The 12,808-nt window shown below is 47.9% G+C and overlaps 1 protein-coding gene across 6 annotated transcripts in view; it reads right to left on the bottom strand.

Moving 5' to 3' along the window:
- The window catches only part of TMEM164 (transmembrane protein 164), a 154,930-nt gene that overhangs the window by 32,048 nt on the left and 110,074 nt on the right, over nucleotides 1-12,808 (bottom strand). The window lies entirely within an intron of this gene.

Genomic DNA, 12,808 nt, shown 5'->3' with positions numbered 1-12,808 from the left:
TTACCATGAGGGAAAAAAAGAATGGAAGGTACAGACACTTAGGACCTAGGCTGGCATCTTCCAAAACGTCTTTGGCAGAGATAGTGCTTGCAGAATGTTCCACAAAGAAAGCTGGTTACAACGGAAGAAATGTCACACAGACTAGGTACCCCGGAGAGCCACCATGTATCCTTGTGGTAGAGTGAGGATCTGGGTGGTCTCTGCAACTACAAAACCAGCTTACCATGGTCTACCTAGTGTTTCCGAACCTTAGTGAGCCTGTGCCTTTTTGTTCACGACCACTCAGTACTCTGCGGGATATACTCGAACAAACACAACCTGAAGTCCCTCCTTGCTCCTGGGGAGGAGGCAGCGAACAGTTTAAAAGCTTATTCCTTGGCTGATAGGAAGAATGCCTGGAGTAGGATTTCTTACTCCCATTTTCCAGGTTAAAAAAAAAAAAAAAGTAATTGCTAGGTCTGGCCTGGTCTAGATCCAAGCATAAAGAGCTTCCCTGCTGGATATCTGGGGTCAGTCCAGAGTTAGCCCTCCTTTTGGGTGAAGACCAAGCAGCTGGGCTGATTCTGACAATGGCTTGCCAGAGAGAGCATCCCCACCCTCCCGCCCCGGGACGGGCGGGCTCGCTCACTGCTGCTTTCCACCTCTCTCAAAATGGAAGCTCCAGGTTCTCAAAGCAGAGCACGGTTTCCACCTGGCACACGGTCCGCGCTACAGAGTTTGGCAGAGGGCAAAGGAATGGGAACAAGCTGGATGGCTAACTCAATTCTAGAGGAGGGGGAAAAAAACAACTTCAGCAGCTGGCACAAGGCCTGGCCTCTGGGGCTTCCACAGCCCACAATACACACACACACACACACACACACACGCACACACACACGCACGCACGCACGCACACGCGCCTCTAAAGGGAAGCCCAGAGAGACAAGGACACCCCGGGGGAAGGGTCAGCTGCCTCCCTGTTCCCTACAAGGCAAGCACAGAACCCAGACTGTGTGCTAATGACAGCCCAAGCCTGCCTTGTGCCAAGGGCTGGAACCCAAGGATGGCAGAGCGCCCAGAATGGGGGCTGGGACGCCTGTGGACCCTGAACAGAGACACTGGCTCTGGCCCTTGAAAATAAAAGCCCACGCAGAAGGAAAATTTCCCGCGGATCCAGACAAGGCCCAACTACTATTTTAGGCTCACAGAGGGATGTGAAATCTCCAAAAAAGAGATGAGGTTCTACCGGGCTCTGTGGACTGTGCTCGAATCACTAGAAAAGGACTGATAATGGACTAGATTTTGCTATGCCCTCAATAGCCTGGTGGATTCACTCTGGCAAGCCACGTCACCTCTCCGCCTCTTCTGGCAGCAGTAAAATGAAAATGGTTACACTGTTCTCAGATTATTGTAATTTTTTTTTAACTTTTAGAGGTTGATCCTTTTTTTTTTTTTTTAAAGATTTTATTCATTTGTCAGAGAGAGAGCACAAGCAGGGGGAGCGGTGGCAGGCAGAGGGAGAAGCAGGCTCCCCGCTGAGCAAGAAGCCTGATGTGGGGCTTGATCCCAGGACTCTGGGATCATGACCTGTGCTGAAGGCAGATTCTTAACTGACTGAGCCATCTAGGTATCTCAATTTTTAATTTTTAATATAACAAACATGCATACAATACTCATGTGTCTGGAACAAGTAAGCACTTTCTTCACTATCAAGTCACCCAGTCCTTGTAACAACTGTGCTGTTCTAGTGATCTCCAGATATGAGAAACTGAGGCACAGAAAGTTTTTCTGACCAAGTCTACCCAGCTCATGTGGTAACAGAGCCAGGATCCTACCCCAGGCAGTCTGGCTCTCGAGTTTACAGGATCATCCTGCACTACCCCTGCCCCGCTCTCTCCTCTACTCAAAAAGCCTGACACTGCTGTGATCAGTGGGGGTGTGGTAACCTTCCACATGGGAACTGGGCCCAGCCCCTCCCTGTGCACATGCTTCTCACCTCCGTGGCCTGCGCTGGCCCACTGTGAGCCCACTGTGAGCCCACATCATGCCATGGCCTGGCCTGGCCGACCACACAGGCCCCTCAGCTCCCGAGACGCATGTCACTAGCCCTCCGAGGCTCTGTAGGCACCCTGGTGACAAATCTTACGGTGGCCTCCAGAAAACATTTTCCTTCCTCAGAGGGCCAGCTCACCCCCTATTCCAAGAGTTCCCCACCTCAGGAGGTCACGGAGAGCATAAAACGAGGTGTGGGCCCTGGCGACAGCTCCGGCCAAAGAGGAGAAAGAAGATAGAGGCCAAGGAGGGTATGTGTGTGTGGCAGGGGAGGGCAACAGGGAGTGGAAGGCAGGGAGGAGATGAAAGAGAAAGGGGCAGCATAAGAAGAAAACACCCAAGAGGCAGGAAGAAGGGAGTGAAATGGGAACAAGAAAATAACCCCTCGTCATTTCTTAATACTTACTATATACTTATGTGCCATGTGTGGGGCTACACAATCTTACATGCACTGTCTCACTTAACTATTACAAGTCTCTATGTAGCAAGAACAATGGTCATTCCCATTTGGCAGATAAGGAAACTGAGGCACAATGCTGTGAAATGACATCCAAAGAAGAAACCGGGCAGGGCGCCTGGGTGGCTCAGTCAGGAGAGTGTACAAGTATGGGTTTCAGCTCAGGTCATGATCTCAGAGTGGTGGGAGCGAACCCCATGGCAGGCTCTGTGCTCAGCATGGAGTCTATTTCAAATTCTTTTTCCCTCTGCCCTTCCCCCAACTCGAGCACACTCTCTCGGTCTCTCAAATAAATAAAATATTTAAAAAACAAAACAAAACAAAACAAGGAAGAGACGGGGCAAGGATGGCATTAGAGGACATTCGGCATTGAAGGAAATGGGTAGCTTTCTTTACTGAACACTGGATCTGTCCTGAGTTCCCCAGAACTTTCTCACAGAGCCTCCCCCATCTTCTTTTCCTCATTTCACAAACACGATCTGGAAAGTGCTATACTTCCCTCCATAGAAGTTCCACTTTGCTGATTCATTTCTGCTCTACAGAACTCACATCTGGAATGCTACTCCAACATAACTATCCTGATGCCTTTTTAGCTGGAAGATTCTGGAGGCTTTAGACCAAAAGTCCTATAACCCCGCAAGTGAAAGCCAAAAACCACTAACAGTGTTTTAAACCACATAGGTCATTAGCTTCCTTCTCACACCCAAGTCAACATCTTTATTTTATTTTATTTTTTAAATCCAAAGAGATGACTGATAAACCCCAGCAGGCCTCTGGGCTCAGACGGCGTAAAACATGAGGGGCATGGACTCTGTCCGTGATCAGAGCATGACCTCCTTTCTCCCAGTGAGCAGCCCTGCTAGCCGCACCACTGCACTCTGCCATGGAGACAAGCAATCCCATTGTGCCCTCCATCCCTGGTCACTTAAGTCACTGTAAGAAGCCCCAAACTCTGAGCACCTGGGTGGCTCAGTCGGTTAAGCACCCAACTCCTGGTTTTGGCTCAGGTTGTGATCTCGGGATTGTTGGATTGGGCCCTGAGTTGGACTCCATGATCAGCATGGAGCCTGCTTGGATGTCTCCCTCTCCTCCTCCTCTGCAACCCCCACCTCCCCGGCCACTTGTGTGTGCATTTGCTGTGCTCTAAACAAATCAATAAAACCTTTAAAAAAAAAAAAAAAAAAGCCCCAAACTCCCAGGTCACCATGTAACACCTGAATTCTAATCCACCCCCCCCATCACAATCTGACCTCATCAGCCACCTTCCCTCAATTCTAGAAACTCTGGCAGCCTACCCTCTGGAACCTATAGACTTCATTAGCAAAATCCCCTGTATCCTATCCTCACTGTCCTCCTAGCAGTTCCTTCACCTTCTCGCTTTAACAAAAACCCGGTTCCCTCACGCTCTGAGAACGCTGCCCTCCCAACAGCCCCCTCCAGTGCTGGGTGGTTTGCCTGCCATGTTGCCTTGTGCCCTGGGGGCCAGGAGGGGTACTGCCTGCTCCCTTCTGCTGCGTCTTCACTGGTGCTTTCACGACCATGCTCTCTGCTTCCTTCCTCACCACTCCCCTGATTTCAATCTCCTGCTCTTGGCCTCTGCCACCCACCACTCTTCCCGTAGCAGTCACCTACAGAACCTCTCCCCAGGCATTCCCCTTCATCCTTGAAGACAGTGCCTCCTGCCTCCCTTGCCATTTCTATGCAACACTCCCATGTCAAAACCCGTGTGTTCTCAACCGCCACCTCCTACCTAGCCAACTCACCCGCCTCCCATCCACCTTCCAACCTCACTGGCACCTCTGGTCCACTGATCCCACCACCTTTTTACCACCCCTGACTGGCCATCAGTCCTCAGTTCCATGCTTGCTTATCAGTCCCTTCGCCATATCCTCAGCTCTCTCTTTTCTCTTTCTTTTCTTCTATGGCTCTTCAGAAAACCCCCACCACCACACTGAGGGCCAAGGCCAGTCCCCTCCTTTGTATGCTAGATCCAATCTTTTCTTGCCAACTCAAGGACATCGCGCCAGCAATCGTCCCTTTTTCTTTCTACTGGATCATTCCCATCAGAAAACAAATAAATTACAATTTTTCTCATCAGAAGAGAGGAAAAATTCTTGCTCCACTTCACCCTCACCCAAGTGACTTCTTTGTACAAACTTTAAATAGCCGCCCCTTCTTCACCCCCATGCCAGGGTGTCAGGAAGATCTTCGGCACCTCGTGCAGTCAACAACATACTAGTCCTGCAGGTGATCGTTCTCTCGTCCTTGAAATACTTGCTTCACTAAGCAGAGAATGGGGTTTTGTTCTTCCCCTGCCTCGATGCCTCCCCTTTGCAATCCCCTTTACTACATCTTCCTTCTGTGCCTCATATTGGAGGGGCCCAGAACCAAGTCCTTGGCTGTCTTTTAGAGCTACTCTCACTCACTGGATCATCTTACCCAAGGTCCTGGCTCTAAAGGCCATGTGGATACTGATGACTTCCAAACGAATATGTGCAGTCTAGAGTCAGGCTGCTAAGACTGAAACGACAGCTCCATCATTTGGTTGCACTGTACTTTGGGGCCAATCCCTTAGTCTTGCTGAGCTTCACCTGGCTCATTTGTAAAACAGGAATAATGATGCCGATTGCATCAAGTTGCGGTGAAATTGGGTGAGGTAAGGCATGTAGGGTTCTTGGCCCAGCGCTGGCACACGGCATGTATGCAACATTAGTGGCTGGCCCATCTTCCTCTTCAGCATTAATCCAGCCAGTAAGCAGTAAAGAAAGGCAAAATTTCAATTCCACAAGTAGGCAGAGAGGCAGGCAGAGAGAGAGGGGGGAAGCAGGCTCCCCGCTGAGCAGAGAGCCTGATTCAGGACTCGATCCCAGGACCCTGAGATCAGACGCTTAACCTACTGAGCCACTCAGGTGTCCCTCCAGCCAGTAAGACTTAATGCCAGGCCTCTCTGGGTCAAAAGCAGGAGCTCTTTTTACCTCGTCATCCTGCGTTAGCAAGAGCCCCTAGCAAGAGATGGTGGAGTTTGGACCTGTTCCATAGCCCTAAATCACACATCGATGTATTTGTCAGATGACGACCAAGATAAATTTTAGCTTCCCAATGTAATTCATTCTTTGGGCCCATCTCTAGGTGAGTTTTCCCTGGAGACTTATTTATTTCTCAAAAGAATGTCAATACCACTCTCTTCTTCTTACCTACGACAGTCCTATTCTTACTATCATCCAGTTAGTAGAAAAAAAAAAACATTTATTGAGATACTACTGGGTGGCAGAGAATGTTCCTGGCTCTGGCTATACATCCATGATGAACACACAGTCCCCGCCCTATGAGAGTGCGTGGTCTAGTCAAGGAGGCGAATGGATAAAGGGATGAGGTCAGTGCAGCAAATGATCACGGAAAAACCTACAAATCAAGCATGGGATCTGGTTTGAGTTTTCTCTGCAAGTGAGGGAGAGGGGCGCCTGGGTAGCTCAGCTGGTTGTGTATCTGACTCTTGATTTCGGCTCAGGTCATGATCTCAGGGTCATGGGATCCAACCCTGCATCAGGCTCCATGCTGAGTAGGGAGTCTGCTTAGGATTCTCTCTCTCCCTCTGCCCCTCCCCACCCACCCCCACCCTGTCATGCTCACTAGCTCACAGGGGACCCGCAACAGGAAGATCTAAATCAAACTCAAGGTGGAGGGAGCAAGAGAAAGGAGGGTGGGTAGCTGTGAGAGAAGGTAAGGGAGCTGAATCACCAAGACTTTGACTGATTGGACAGGAGGAAGAAAGAAGCCAAAGGTGACCCTGGGACCAAGGGCCTAGATGGTCAGCAGGATGTTGGGGCTTCCTCTTACGTTGGGGCCTACAGTCAAGGAAGCAGATTGAAGGAGACTAAGAAAAGCAGCTAGGCTCATGCTGAGTTTGAGTTTGAGGCCAGCCTGCTACCCTGAGGAACGCCCACCTCAGTGGGAATGTGGGGCTACATCTTAGGGAGGCCGGAAAGTTGCAAGGCAAATGATATACATGTTTAACGGTATGTTTTGATCTAGACGTGTACATTATAAAACACTGGCATGGAAAAATAAGAAGATGATACTCTGAGATGCAGAGAAGTGCTAGTATTTTCTTTAAGCCTCCCGAGAACATCTATGCACTCTACTTCACAGAACCCTGGGCCATGGTCCTTTCAACAAGAGAGTGTGGGTGGAGAGAGATGGAAATCATAACCCCAGGTTAGTAACCACAGAGAAATAACTGTGAAGGATGGGACAGACTCGAACATATTGTTGGTGTAAGGGAAGGAGCCAGTGGAGAGGGAGAAGCCGGAGAAGCAGGACAAGCAGGAGGCACTGGACAGTGAGAGAGCCTACAGCATGCACGGGCTGGGACTGGGGGCATGGGAGAGGATTAGCTTGGGCTCCAGGAGACCAGGAGGGAAGGCCGAGACGTGAGAATAACATAACTGTATTAGGGAGGGGCGTGGAAGAAGTCCAGGGAGCTCACAACCTCGGAGCCCATGCTACACAGCAAGAGATTTGGCCTTACCAGAAGAATCCACGGTTGATGATAAGGTACAGAATTAGGAAGAGGTGGTTACAGAGGGCAGACCCTGGTCTAAGCTCAGCCCCACATTGCAGAATCCCAAGAGAAGTCAGAGAATCAGACAAGACCATTGCTGACAGTCTGAATGCTGTGTCTCTTCCCCAAGTTCATGCCCCCATGTGATGGTCTTAGGAGGTGGGGCTTTAGGATGTGATCAGGTCATGAGGGGGGATGCCCTGTGAATGGGATCAGGGCCCCTGTAAGAGGGCCCAGAGAGCTCCCTCACCCCTTTTACCCCGTGAGGACCCAGCAAGAAGCCTGCAGTCCAGAAGAGGGCCCTCACCCAACCACTCAGACTTCCAGCCTCCAGAACCATGAGAAATACTTCTCCGTTGTAGAAGCTACTCAGCTCGTGGTTATTTTGTTATGGCAGCTGAATGGACCAAAACAAGAATCTATCTCCTGTAGAGGGGAAAGGGAAAGGGAAAGGAGGTGACCCACTCTTAACTGAGGCCTTGGGTAATGTTCCTGCCACTTGAGTCTGGCTTTGGAACACTTTGTCTTCATTAACTGACCACAGACTTGCACTATGGCCTACGGGTGCCACAAACTCCTTGCCACTAAATGCCACTTGTTAGAGGAGCTGCGAAAGGAATACCCACAACCTAAAATAAACCACAAGATACTCACGGAACAAAATAGCAATCTGTCATTAAAAACAACAATGTGCCATGAGCAGACAGCCTGGCAAATCCAGAACGTGGAAGCTCTGTAAAAAGACTGGCCCGGATTCATCAGGATTTCAGTGCTATGCAAAAAGGCAGCGGGGACCATTTGTAGATTAAAAAAAAAATAAACAAACAAACACTAAATAGAACAGTCAAAAGCAATCTTGAAACCTGACTGAATCCTGATTAAAAAAAAAAAAAAGAATTAAAGCCATTCTTGGACCAATTGGGAGAAATTTCAATATAAACTGATTATCAGATAAAGTAGACAGTATTATAGAAGTGTGGATAATTTTCTTGAGTGCAATCACAGTATTGTGGTTGTACAAGAGCTCTTCTTTATCTTTATTCTTGGGAGCTGGGGCAAAAGTCTTTAGAACTGAAGTGTCAGGATGTCTGTGACTCTGTTTTGAAAAAGAAGAGGTTGTGATAGAAACAGAATATGGAGAAATGTTTAGTTGTTACATCTAGCTGGAGGGCACATGTCATTGTTCACCATACTAACTATCATTTCAACTCTTTGCTACAAAAATTCCAACAATAAGAAGTTGGGAAATTTTAAAAATTTAAATAAATTTAATTGAGGTAAATTTGTACCACCTAATATGGTAGAAACCCTAAGATACAGGAAAACAAGGTGCATTCATTTTGGAGAATAACTGGCCAATATTTACCCAAATTTTTAAATACCCATTCACTTTGACTCGCTTTTAGGAATTTGTATTAACAGCAATGTTTGTATTCACACCCAGAACCGTATGTGTAACGATGCTCAATGCAAAGTCATTTGTAATAACAAAAAGTACACAACAACAAAAAAGGAAACTGTCCATTAGTGGGAAAGTCATCAAAAAATACCGTGGAGGGCAAACTATGCAACCATTTACCAAAAAGGGAGGTACAACCATTTATCGGTAAAACTGAGCGAATCTGGGGGCGCCTGGGTGGTGCAATCACTGAGCGCCCAACTCTTGGTTTCAGTTCAGGTCATGATCTGAGGGTTGTGAGATCAAGTCCCATGTCAGGCTCCATGTTGAGTGCAGAGCCAGCGAAAGACTCTCTCCCTTTTCCACTGCCCCTGCTCTCACTCGTTCTCTCTCTCGCTCTCAAATCAATAAATAAGTCTTAAAAAAAAAAAAAAACTGAGCAAATCTACCTTGTACAAAGAATAATCCTTTTTGTAGAGGAAAAAGGACTGATTAGTATTTGTGCTTTTAGGTGTATGTGAAATGCACAGTGAAAGGACTGGGCAGAGGGAGAGGGTTGGGGAGGAGACACTGGGATAGGGGAAACCTGGACTTTGAATCCGAGAGACTTGTACAGTTGGAGCTTTGTGACAAATGAATATATTCCTTTATTAAGCATGAAGCTATAAGTTTTTAAAAGTCCAAGACAAGGTCAAAAGAGGAATGTGAACTGTTAGCAGCAATGAACTCTGTGGAGTGGGAGGGGAGAACTTTCGTGTTATACAGCCTCCTTATCTCTACACTGCAGGAATCCTTAGCTAGGAGGACGCGTGCAGCTATTAGGGATGATTACAGTGAATTTTTCTACCTTCTACGAAGCCCCCTCTCAGAGTATCTGAGCATGTAGAGAAAAGAACACGTAATGTAACGAGAGCGGGGGGAGGGTCTTTTTTAGACCCCCCCTCCCCCACCCCGGCCAAAACCCTTTGTTCTCCCAGTATCTTCCCTTATGACCCACCTCCAGCCCCAGTAAAGACAGCTGCCCACGGCCTGACCAAAACCAGGGTATTCCATCCTATTCTCATGGTCTGATGTGGAGAGAGGGACTGGTGAGAGGGGAGACAGGTAGGGGGGAGACTGATCCTTGGTTTCAGAGTCCAAATCCCATCAGGGCTGCTCCTGACTTCCTCCTCGGTGCTCAGAGGCCACAGAAGAGCAGAATAGAGTCCTGGTTGTCAGGAAGCCGCCTCAGGTCAGCTCCCTAATGTCAGAACAAAATATTTTCAACCCGTGAAAAATGCTGTCTGCTCTGGTGGCCCAACTACTTGCGAAAGCGCCTTTTGGGGTATGAGATACAGCAGTTCAGAGTGGCCTGCCTCAGCCTGGCGTGCCTGTTAACAGGACTTAGACTAAGTGGCAATCTGGGGTCAGTCAGCCATCGTGCATGCTGCAAGGCCTCGCTCAACTATTCCCTTTATGTAAGATGAAAATGATAACCCCTAGCTATTCTTCCTTCTCCTACCTCTAACAGCCGCAGGAATTAGTCAGGAGGGGAGTTAGGGCTTAGGAATTGGGAGGACAAGGTGGAAAAGGAAAGATAATGATGCTCATATTAGTGTATGCTTACTAACTTTTATGGGGTTGTGTCCCCACCCCTGCCAAACTCATATGTTGAAGTCCTAACCCCCAGTACCTCAGAATGTGACTGGCTTTGGAGACAGGGCCTTTCAAGAGGAAGTAAAGATAAAATGAGGCCGGATGGGTGAGGCCTAGCCTAATGCCTGCTGTCCCCCCAGGAAAAGGAAAGTAAGACACAGAGACGCAGAGCAAAGACCACAGGAAGACAGCTGAAGAAGACCACCATCTACAAGCAAAAGAGAGAGGCCCTCAGAAGAAATGAACATTACCAACACCTTGATCTTAGACTTTTAGCCCCCCCGAACTGTGAGGAAACAAGTTTCTATTGTTTAAGCCATCCAGTCTATGGTATCCATCACGACAGTGCGAGCAAAAGCAAATGAAGACACTGACCCACCATATACTACTGAGCCAGGCCCTGTACTAAAGCACTTCACACCTGTAAACTCCTTCCGTCTTCCCAACACACTTATGACGTAGCACCCATTGCTATTCTCCAGTTTTAAGAGGAAGAAATTGAGGCATAGAGAGGTTTTCTTGCGATAGCAAGGTACTAGGAATGACCAAATGCCCATCTAAAGGAGAATGGAGAAAGACATTGGGGTCTATTCATAGGACGGAATGATTTGCCCGAATGAAAACGTAACTAGAGTTATACTCAGTAACAGGGATGAATCTTAGCCATATAATGTTGAAGAAAACAAGCAAATCCCAGAAGACTATATACAATATAATAACATTTTCATGAGGATCAAAAAAAAGAAAAAAAAAACAACTAAAATGTACAATGTAATACCGTTTTTATATGGGTAAAGAACAACTGAAATTAAATATCTCATGTAGATATATATATATATATATATATATATATATATATGTATATATTCACTCATATGTACATATGAGGGAGAAAGATAAAACTTTCAAAAACAGCAAAGCAATAATGACCAAAATTCAGGTTAGTGGTTCTGTCAAGATGGGGAGGAGGAAGGGAGCCAGGTCGGGGAAGCACACACAGCAAACGTCTGTATTACTAATGGGGCTGGTTCATGGGTTGGGCACATAGCAATGGCTTATTCCGTTATACATAAATAAATAAATACACCCATGAAGAAAATTAAAGCAGGCCATGCACGGACCACTGGTGGAGTCCACCAGGAGTTAAGGATTATAAATACAATTATCACAATTGTGGGCACCCCATGTGGGTTTAGAAAGAAAAGGGGGTGGGAGTTCAATCAAATAACTTCCCCCAGATCTCAAGTCTCATTAAATAGACTTCCTGATACCTCCTAGAACTTGGCACAATACTAGACACACAGATTAGTGGGTATCTATCAACTTATTTAGAGATATGGCAGGAGAGCACTGAGAACAGACAGATGGCCAGACTCATGAAGAGAATTAGAATGCCCTCCTGACTGCCCCCAACAATAAGGACACCACTGCAGAAGGCTAGACTGTGTGGACCATACAAGACCCAGACTTCCATTGCTGATAATACTCAATGGAAGACCAAACATAGCCACGAGTGGCCCCTGGGCAATCCATCATAGGGTCCCTGGAGCTCTCTCTCTAGGAGAGGCTGCTGTCACAGGATACAGTGTTGTGCGGTGGTTGTTCCACCTACTGCAACTGATTGACGGGAGCGTGCTCTATGGGATGAACAGACGAGAGAAGGCGGAGCTCCACCAATCCTGGCTGGAGAGTGGGGATCTCAGATCTCAGATCTCTCCCAGTTCCTTTTCCCTTTCCACACTGCCAATGCAGCACAGAGGGAGTGAAATTCAAAGGTATCTGGAATGATAATTCTCGCCTAACGGCCTATTCGGTTCAAGAAGAAAAAGAATTTTTCTCTTGGTCCCCACCTTTGCTACTTAGAGTTGGGTCTTGAGGTACACCAAAACACCTCGCCAGGACCAAGTCTGAGGAGATTATTTTCTCGGGACAGCTCAGCTCAGGCCACACATGTGCTATCAGTGCTACCTGGACCTTGCTCCATGGGAAAAGCATCCATCCCTCCTCTCAAGACAGGGCCTGTCCTCTCTGGCCCAAGTTGCAGCTGACCTTTGGCCTAGCTTGGAAACTGAGCAACCCCAGTTGCATGCAGTGAATGTGGCACGAGGCCCAAGTGGGAGTGGTCTGATTCTTTCGACACCAACTAGACCAATGACAAACTGGCCTCTTCATCACCAGTCACATCACGAACACCCACTCCATACAGAACCTCGTGTCCTCCCACTTCTCCAACACATACACAGATTTCCCCAAGCCCTCTTCATGAATTCCTGTTTGCACTGTTTGTGTCTCAGGGTGGGCCTCGGGAAAATGGAGGGGGAGAACAGTAGTTAATGTCTACTTGCAAGAGAATTCTGGAAAGCAGAAAGCCATACACAGGCCTCTTTCCGAGCCAAAGCAAAGCCCGAGCTCAGCAGAAGATGTCCAGATGGCTCCCAGAGCCAACAGTCTGTCACCGTCACAGGGCAGGAACTACTGGGAGCCCACAGCTGAGAGTTCCTCATGCTTGGAGACTCCCTGTCCGTGGGAGAGGGGAGAGGTATGTTTCAGATCAGCAAGAGAAAGCGAAGTAGGACTCCCCTGACCCTTCTGTCAGCCCTCGCTCTTCCCCTATGGAACAGACCCCAGAGGGCAGCCCACGAGTCAGGTGAGAAGCAGAGAAGAACCAGGGAGCTTCTGAAAAATTCCATCTCTTCTCTTCCTTTCTGTTTCCCCACCAAAGAGG

The sequence above is a fragment of the Mustela lutreola genome, chromosome X (assembly GCF_030435805.1).
Source record: "Mustela lutreola isolate mMusLut2 chromosome X, mMusLut2.pri, whole genome shotgun sequence".
Taxonomy (NCBI): Eukaryota; Metazoa; Chordata; class Mammalia; order Carnivora; family Mustelidae; genus Mustela; species Mustela lutreola.
The sequence above is the reverse complement of the archived record's forward strand: the minus strand, read 5'-3'. Positions and strand labels throughout refer to the sequence as shown.